Source organism: Podarcis vaucheri (assembly GCF_965113315.1).
Source record: "Podarcis vaucheri genome assembly, chromosome: 7".
NCBI classification, from domain to species: domain Eukaryota; kingdom Metazoa; phylum Chordata; class Lepidosauria; order Squamata; family Lacertidae; genus Podarcis; species Podarcis vaucheri.
In genome coordinates, this window is record NC_138765.1 from 11,846,862 (window position 1) to 11,855,556 (window position 8,695).

General features: G+C 47.4%; 1 pseudogene across 1 annotated transcript in view; it reads right to left on the reverse strand.

Annotated features, from left to right (window-relative positions):
• LOC309536994 overlaps nucleotides 1–5,784 on the reverse strand; it is a 9,425-nt pseudogene extending 3,641 nt beyond the window's left edge. The window contains exons 1-3 of the transcript XR_014224733.1: nucleotides 5,566–5,784; nucleotides 2,529–2,897; nucleotides 1,605–1,742 (exon numbers count right to left, since the gene is read on the reverse strand). The product of XR_014224733.1 is annotated as an uncharacterized misc_RNA (transcript). The remainder of the gene's footprint in view (nucleotides 1–1,604; nucleotides 1,743–2,528; nucleotides 2,898–5,565) is intronic.
• Between the last annotated feature and the right edge of the window lie 2,911 nt (nucleotides 5,785–8,695).

Sequence of the window (8,695 nt, forward strand, 5' to 3'; positions counted from 1 at the left end):
CAGGATCCGATCACAAGAGCAACTCTCCCTTCCTGTGGTTTCTGGAAACTGGTATTCAGAATCATTGCTGCCTCTGACCATGAAGACAGAGGAGTGTCATGATGGCTGGTAGCCATTGATAACCTCCATGAATTTGTCTAAACCTCTTTGAAAGCCAGAAAGCTGGTGGTTTCTCATGTGGAGACAACCCATGAGAATGCAAGTGCATGAGCAATTGGGCTTTCTCCCAGTTTCTCACCCCCCCCCCATATTTCCATATCAGTTTGTGATTTGTTTATTGTTAAATCCTCATGAGAATTCATCAGCATTATTGCGACTTTCTCCTAATACAGACATATTTTGTAGAGAAATTCACAGAATCACAGATTTGTAGAGCTGGAAGAGACCACGGGAGTCAACTAGTCCAACCCCTTGAAATGCAGGAATCTTTCACCCAACCTGAGACTCGAACCCACAACCCTAAGATTAAGAGACGCATGCTCTACTGACTGAGCTATGGGATTTTGCCTGATATACACATTGTGGAAAAGCAATGCATCTCGTGTAGGCACCAGCTCTTTAGGATGACCCAGTGCCCACACAGGCCATTTGTATGCTGGTCAAAAACCTGGCTCTTCAAGAAGGCTTTTGGGACCAGCTGATCTATTGGATCTCCTACTACTACTACTCAGAAAAAAGTGGGATTGGGCATTGCTTTTTAAAAATTTGTGCTCAGGCCGTATTCAATATCTGACCCCTCCTATCCCTCTGATACTCTTTCCGTTTCAATTTTTTTTAGTCATTTTGCATACAACTTTTACATTTTTGGTTAGCCCCCTCAAGATTTGTGCAAGATCAAACTGGAATGCAAGAAGGAGAAGGAGAAGGAGAAGGAGAAGGAGAAGGAGAGGAGAAGGAGAAGGAGAAGGAGAAGGAGAAGGAGAAGGAGAGGAGGAGAGGAGGAGAAGAAGGAGAAGGAAAGCAGAGGAGAAGGAAAAGAGAAGGAGAAGGAGAGGAGAAGGAGAAGGAGAGGAGGAGAGGAGGAGGAGGAGGAGGAGGAGAGGAAAAGGAGAAGGAGAGGAGAGGAGAAGGAGAGAGAGGAGGAGGAGGAGGAGAAGCAGAAGAAGGAGAGGAGAGGAGGAGGAGGAGGAGGAGGAGAAGGAGAAGGAGAAGGAGAGGAGGAGGAGGAGAAGAGAAGGAGAAGGAGAAGCAGGAGGAGGAGGAGAGGAGAAGAAGGAGGAGGAGGAGGAGGAAAGGAGAGGAGGAGAAGGAGAAGGAGAAGGAGAGGAGGAGGAGGAGAGGAGAAGGAGGAGGAGAGGAGGAGGAGGATAGGAGAAAGAGAAGAAGAAGAGGAGGAGGAGAAGGAGGAGGAGAGGAGAAGAAGGAGAAGGAGAGGAGAAGGAGAGGAGAAGGAGAAGGAGAAGAAGGAGGAGAAGAAGAAGGAGAGGAGAAGGAGAAGGAGAAGGAAAGGAGAGGAGAAGGAGGAGAAGGAGAAGGAGAAGGAGAAGGAGGAGAAGGAGAGAAGAAGGAGAAGGAGAGGAGGAGGAGAAGGAGAGGAGAAGGCGAGGAGAAGGGAAGGGAAGAGAAGGAGGAAGAGGAGGAGGAGGAGGAGGAGAAAGCATCACCTTGTAGAAGGTAACATAGTCAGGAGAGTTACCAGCACAACCCCAAAAAGAATCGCTCCCACAATGCAGCCAAAGCGAGCCCTGCGATAGCTCCAGAAGTTAGACTTCTAGGCTTTCTCAGCTCTGGAGTCTTTTCTTCTGTGGAGACAAGGAAAGGCAACCGTGAGAATGAGGAAAAGGAAGGATCACAAACTCCTTGCTCCAAATTGTCAAAGCTACTTTGCTTTGGCAAGTGAGAATCAGGTTAAGTTTGCATGGAATGGTAGAGTTGGGAGGGACCACCAAGGGTTATCCAGTCCAACCCCCTGCAATGCAGGAATATCAGCTGAAGCATCCATGACAAGTGGACATCCAACCTCTGCTTAAAAACCTCCAAGGGAGGAGAGCTCACAACTTCCAGTGGGAGACCATTCCACTGTCAAACAGCTCTTACTGCCAAAAAGTTCTCCCTGATGTTTAGTCGGAATCTCCTTTCTTGTAACTTGAAGCTCTTGGTTTAAGTCCTACCCTCCGGAACAGGAGAAAACAAGCTCGCTCCACCTTCCAGGTGGAGCCTAGGACTTGCCAATCAGAAGGTTGGCGGTTCAAATCCCCACGACGGGGTGAGCTCCCATTGCTCGGCCCCTGCTCCTGCCAACCTAGCAGTTCGAAAGCACGTCAAAGTGCAAGTAGATAAATAGGTACCGCTCCAGCGGGAAGGTAAACGGCGTTTCTGTGCGCTGCTCTGGTTCGCCAGAAGCGGCTTAATCATGCTGGCCACATGACCCGGAAGCTGTACGCCGGCTCCCTCGGCCAATAAAGCGAGATGAGCGCCGCAACCCCAAAGTCAGCCACGACTGGACCTAATGGTTAGGGGTCCCTTTACCTTTACTTATCATAAATGTGAGCTGAGTCAGATTTCTTCCCCCGGTTCCCAGTCCTTACCTGTGACCAGTAAGAAGGCCTCACCCACTTCGTTAGCAATCTTTCTAGTCTTGAATATTTCGTAGAGGCCAATGTCGTCGAATGTTACGTTCCGGATGTGCATGGAGCAATCGAAGCTTGGCGTCTGGCGTCCATCATAGGCTGCTTTAGGGTAGAATGCAGCTTTTGGGGGTGGGTGATAGAGGAAGATGGGGAAAGACTCGTCCTTTTCCCCCTTTGTCCACAGGCAGGAGATGACGTCTATCATAAGCCCTTTGGGGACGAAGGTGACATCCTGCCCTACCAGGGGGTATTCTGGGTCTAGGCTGACATCAATGGTGATATTCTGAACAGCTTGCGTCAACAGGAAACATGAACTCAAGATATGACCTAGAGGTGAAGGGGCAGAGAAGAGACAGTCAGGGCAGGGCTACACTTGACAATTATATTGTTATAACTGTGTTATAAACATGTGGCACCAGATGGCACTGCAGAGCAGCAATCCATCACCAAAGGGATTTTCCATTAAGAGCTTTTCTAGCATTTTCCCCCCTATAGCGTTTTTTTTCAATCTGTATAGATCCAGCCTCAGTCAGTTCTAGGAAGTGACATAGGAAAAAACCTCTTATATTGGATCATACCATTCTATTCTGCCGAGGGCCTTCTGGTGGTTCCCTCACTGCAAAGCGACAGGGAACCAGGCAGAGGGCCTTCTCGGTAGTGGTGCCTGCCCTGTGGAACTCCCTCCCATCAGATGTCAAAGAAATAAACAAGTACTTTACTTTTAGAAGACATCTGAAGGCATTCCTGTTTAGGGAAGTTTTTAATGTGTGATATTTTAATGTATTTTTAATCTTTGTTGGAAGCCGCCCAGAGTTGCTGGGGACAGTGACAGGAGATTGTTTGCAGCGGCCAGCAGGAGATATACAGTGGCGATTGGGCGGGTGATTGATGTATGTGCCAAGGGCTGTTTGGGATTGGCTGTTGTGGTGGCAATTGGGCAGTGATTTGTGACTGCTGGTGGTGATTGGGCCATAGCTGTCAACTGTCCCTTATTTGGCGGGAAACTCCCTTATCCCAGCATTGTGTCCCGCTACTGTCCCTTATTGATGATGTCCCTTAAATTTCCAGGGTTTCAAAGAAAGCAGCTCCTCTTCCTCCCTCCCTCCTGGCCAGGGAAGAGGGAGGCTCCAACTGTGTTGCTTGGCTGCCTGGCCCGCCCCCCTCCGGCCTCCTCTCACCAGCCTCAGCCCCCGGGAGCACTTCCCCGCCAGGTCTGGCAGGAGCCTCGCACACTTCCGCCGCCATCCTCCTTGCGGCCGCCGAACTGGGCGTCTCTGCCTGGGGCCTCCCCTCTGCCCATTGCCGCCGTGGCTCCCGCTAAGCCGAACTGCGGCTGCGCTGCCGAAGGACCAGGATGAGATGGGCAGCCATTGCTGAGGAGCCTTGAGAGTAGAGCGAGGGCAACCATAGAGAAAGCAGGTCAGAGAGAGGAGGAGGAGGAGGAGGAAGAGGAAGAGGCGCGGGCAGGTGTTCCAAGGGCTAACCATAGAGGGGGAAAGAGGAGGAAGGACCGCAAGTGCTTCTCCCATAGATTTGTAGTGGTAGACTAGCACAGATGGTCCGATCTGCGGGTTTACTTCGGGCACTATTCCCCCCCTCCTCCCGCCCTGCCTGATGGAACTGAGAGCTGCAGATTGAGCACAAGAGAAAAGATACAGAACTGCATCAGCATCTTTGTAGCTTGGACTTCGTTTTGTGCGAAAAGTGGTTGCTGCTTGTAGTTATTTAATTGCAGTGTTTCATCAGCTGGTGTCTTGAGCAGCAACCTCTGAAAACAAAGGGCTAAAAACCGGCACTGCTCTCCCAAATTATCTGGTCCCTTTTAACTTCATATTTCAGCTGGTTGACTAAAATCCCTTATTTTGGCTACTGATCCCTTATTTTCAAGGCTGCTGGATTGGGCAGACGATTGTTGTTTTTTGCAAGGCAGTCAGGCAGGTCAGGAGGGTGAGTGATTGTTGGCAATCTGCCCCCCAAAAAGCTCAACCAGTTTTAATTGGAGTCCCAAAAAAATAGGTGTTGTGTTATACACGGGGGCATGTTATATACGAAAAAATACAGTAAGTCCTGCCCCACAGAGTCGATCACATGACGCATGTATTTTGGATCGTAACATTTAAGGGCAGGGACTACAGAGGCTGGGAGTACTTTTCCACCGAAGTGCAGGGTGTAATGAGGAGGAGGAGGGAAAGGTAAACACCAGGGGAAGAACAAGAATCAGGTGGGGTTGGACTAGATGATCCTCAAGTTCCATTCCAACTATGAGTTCTATGAGGAAGGTCTGACAAAGTTGCACCCCTGGGGAAAGGGGTTAGTAAGGGGAACATATCAGAGACATCACCTTGCCGACAAAGGTCCGTATAGTTAAAGCCATGGTTTTTCCAGTAGTGATATGTGGAAGTGAGAGCTGGACCATCAAGAAGGCTGGTCGCCGAAGAATTGATGCTTTTGAATTATGGTGCTGGAGGAGACTCTTGAGAGTCCCATGGACTGCAAGAAGATCAAACCTCTCCATCCTTAAGGAAATCAGCCCTGAGTGCTCACTGGAAGGACAGATCCTGAAGTTGAGGCTCCAATACTTTGGCCACCTCATGAGGAGAGAAGACTCCTTGGAAAAGACCCTGATGTTGGGAAAGATGGAGGGCACAAGGAGAAGGGGACGACAGAGGACGAGATGGTTGGACAGTGTTCTCGAAGCTACCAGCATGAGTTTGGCCAAACTGCGGGAGGCAGTGGAAGACAGGAGTGCCTGGCATGCTCTGGTCCATGGGGTCACGAAGAGTCGGACACGACTAAACGACTAAACAACAACAAAGGGGAACATTATATCCTCTTTACATATTTGAAAGAACAGTTGTATTGTTGCACCATGATGTCAGGATTTTGGGATTGGGTGGGGCATGGCTTGTACTAAGACAGCCAAAGAGTTACATCACCTCGAAAGGGCAATTTTAGATCTAAGTGCCTCCCCATGGAGTCCCAAATAAACTCTCACCTGCTAGAAGCACCAGGGCCCAGGATCTCCCATGGCCACAGGAGGCACCAACTTTTGGGCACTGTCCATATGATGTTCCCGCCCCTCTTGGAGATGGGAGGGGCTTGGACATCCTGGGAAGGTGGCCTTTGTGCCCAGCTGGTTGCCTAAGTTCCTCCCGTGCTTGTTGCCGCCAGCGGCTGGGACCCCCAGCTAAGCCCACCCACTCCCCACCCACCCCAGGCTGTCCTCCTAGGCCCAGGGTGCTTCATCCATAGCTCCCCTCTTCTCCCTCCACCCCACCCCACCCTGAAGCAGTGTGAAGCTCCCTGGTAACCGGAAGAGGTCACAAAGCAGAGGACTGAGCCATAGGGAGCAGTGTGTGACTGGGGTAGAGTGGTCCTGTCTGGGGAGGTTCTTCTGAAAGGCAGGCTATACATTTGTACACCAAGCCAGAACTTTTTGCCATTTTGGAGGTGGGGGCAGTTGGTTTTGGTCAGTGACAAGGAGATTCCTCCCCCTCCCAATAATTTTTATTAAATTTTATACAATCATAACACACTCTACAACAAAAAAGAAAAAAGACAAAAAATAAAGAAGAAGAAAAAGATAAAAAAACAGATAACAATTAACACATAAACCACAAAAACAATCTTAGTTATTTAAAAATCCAATCTTATCAACATATTAATTGAATTCATCAAATCCCTCCCTTCTGAATTTCCTTGTGTCTGAATGTAACAGTTTTCCAATATCATTATTAACACACAATATTCCAGTTATAATCAAATTTCTTCACTTTTCTTAATGTTCTAAATCCCATTTATTTAAATGAATCATAATTTAACCCTAGGCCTATTTGGTACTTTTACGTAACTTCTAATTTTTAATATTACAATATTTATTTAAATAGTCTTTAGATTTCCTTCAATCTTCTTGGTATTCCTCTTCTTTCTGGTCACAGATTCTTCCAGTAAGGTTCGCTAGCTCCATTAAGTCCATCATCTTCATCTGCCATTCTTCCACCGTTGATAATTCTTGTGTTTTCCACTTTTTGGCTAGTAAAATTTGAGCAGCAACGACAAGGAGATTCCAATCCAACTCCCTAAATTATCAGCTGTGTGTGAGAGAGAGAGAGAGAGGGAGAGAGAGAGAGAGAGAGAGAGAAGAAGAAGAAGAAGAAGAAGAAGAAGAAGAAGAAGAAGAAGGAAGAAGAAGAAGAAGAAGAAGAAGAAGAAGAAGAAGAAGAAGAAGAAGAAGAGGAGGAGGAGGAGTTTGGATTTGATATCCCGCCTTTCACTCCCCTTCAGGAGTCTCAAAGCGGCTCACATTCTCCTTTCCCTTCCTCCCCCACAACAAACACTCTGTGAAGTGAGTGGGGCTGAGAGACTTCACAGAAGTGTGACTGGCCCAAGGTCATCCAGCAGCTGCATGTGGAGGAGCGGAGACACGAACCCGGTTTCCCAGATTACGTGACTACCGCTCTTAACCACTACACCACACTGGCGAGAGAGAGAGAGAGAGAGAATGAATTTTCACATTTCTTTTAACAGTTTACAAAACACAAGAAAACTAATAACCTTTTTTCACTCGTTCACAAAAAAGTATTTAATAATAATAATAATAATAATAATAATAATAATAATAATAATAATAAATTTTATTTATACCCTGCCCTCCCCGGCCAGAGCTGGGCTCAGGGCAGCTAACACCAGTAAAATTACAGTAAAATCATAATGGGGGGGGATTTAAAATACAGGTTAAAATGCAATTTAAAATGCAGCCTCATTTTAAAAGTAGCCCATAGATCAAAACCATAAGGAAAGGGAAAACATAAGGGTCAAACTGAGTCCAAACCAATGGCCAGGCACGACAGCTCTGTCTTGCAGGCCCTGCGGAAAGATGTCAAGTCCTGGTCTCTTGTGACAGAGCGTTCCACCATGTCGGGGCCAGAACTGAAAAGGCCCTGTCTCAAGTTGTGACCAATCTAACCACCTTGCGACTTGGGACCTCCAAAATGTTGTCATTTGTGGACCTTAAGGTCCTCCGCGGGGCATACCAGGAGAGGCGGTCCTGTAGGTACGTGGGTCATATATAAACCTCTATTGATAAAACACCCCAAATGGTATAAATTCTACAATATTAAACAGTTAACATCTACTGTTATTGCTTGGAAAAGGGTCGCACGTTGAAAGGGTCGTCTTTCTTCACACATGCCACAGCTTCGGCTGAAATACCCATCACAGCTGAACCAAAGAAGCCAACTGACGGACAGAGCATCGCTTTAACACCAGGAAGTATAAATCTGAAGAAAATGAGTGTCTGCAGCTGGAGAAAAACAAGATCGTTATCTATTTCCTACATCCACTTTCTGCACAGAGAATTGGATCTGCCTTCACTGGGAGGGAAGCTGGGGGCCTCAAACTGCTCTCTTCCCATCATAGATTTAAGGCCAAGCGACTCTGGAACTTATAAACTGAAAACAGAAAGACCTCTGAGACATGAAACAGTCCATAATTAGGAAAGATTTCCCCTTTTTCTATCTTTTAGAGACTCCCAGTGTGCCTTTCGCTTCTCGGCCTTTTGGCTAAGATCAAGTGTAGTATCTGTTCTTATCAGTTTAATATCTGATATTTGAGGACTAATTTTTTCTTGGGAGAAAAGAAATGACAATGACAAACCTAGACAGCATCTTAAAAAGTAGAGACATCACCTTGCCAACAAAGGTCTGTATAGTAAAAGCTATGGTTTTCCCAGTAGTGATGTATGGAAGTGAGAGCTGGACCATCAAGAAGGCTGACCGCTGAAGAATTGATGCTTTTGAATTCTGGTGCTGGAGGAGACTCTTGAGAGTGCCATGGACTGCAAGAAGATCAAACTGATCCATTCTTAAGGAAATCAGCCCTGAGTGCTCACTGGAAGGACAGATCCTGAAGCTGAGGCTCCAATACTTTGGCCACCTCATGAGAAGAGAAGACTCCCTGGAAAAGACCCTGATGTTGGGAAAGATGGAGGGTACAAGGAGAAGGGGACAACAGAGGACGAGATGGTTGGACAGTTCTCGAAGCTACCAGCATGAGTTTGACCAAACTGCGGGAGGCGGTGGAAGACAGGAGTGCCTGGCATGCTCTGGTCCATGGGATTACGAAGA